An 841-nucleotide genomic window follows, 5' to 3' on the forward strand; every position below is an offset into this window, starting at 1 on the left:
TCACATGATGAAATACTACTCAGCACACAGGAGCAATAATTTAGTAAATTTCCGCCTAACTTACAAGGGACTACAGAGCATTACGCTACGTGAACTAACTCACTCTCGTAAATACAAATACTGTATAAGACCACAATTATAAGGATCTAAGAAAGGGAAGGTGGAACAGAGGTGTGAGGATGAGTGTGGTGGGGAAGGGATCACTTAATCACAGAGTTGCAAAATTTGATGGATGGAGGGACGAGTAGGTAAGAGAGGAAAAACATATTTTTTAAAAAAGGATTTGGTTAATCCATGGGTCATAGTTTGCCTATCCCCAGTGTATAGTGTAGGACCCAATATAAATATGTATGTTTCACTCACCATTTTGAGCTGCAAAAAATTATAATAGATTTATTATAATTATAACTCATATATTACATGTTGTTGTTATTGTTATTATGTGCTGTAGAGTCGTTTGCAACTCATAGCAACCCTAAGTACAACAGCCCTAAACCCTGCTCTATCCTGTGCCAATCACATGGCCTCTGACACACCCATCCCGATTACCCCAGTGACTGAATCAATCCACCTTATAGAGGGTCTTCCCCTCCTGCGCTGTCCCTCCACCCTATCAAGCATCATGTCCCTCTCCAAGGACCTGTCTCTCCTTACAACATGTCCAAAGTATGTCAGACAAAGCTCCAAAATCCTTGCCTCCAAGGAGTAGCCTGGTTTAACCCTCTCTAGGATGAATCTGTTTGTTTTCTTGGCAGTCCATGGTACATTGAACACTCTTCTCCAGCACCACAGCTCAAAGGCATCAACTTTCCTTCTATCTTCCCTAGTCATTGTCCAACTC

Source organism: Elephantulus edwardii, unplaced genomic scaffold (assembly GCF_000299155.1).
Source record: "Elephantulus edwardii isolate Elephantulus edwardi_28Jun2011 unplaced genomic scaffold, EleEdw1.0 scaffold00285, whole genome shotgun sequence".
In the NCBI taxonomy this organism is placed as follows: Eukaryota; Metazoa; Chordata; class Mammalia; order Macroscelidea; family Macroscelididae; genus Elephantulus; species Elephantulus edwardii.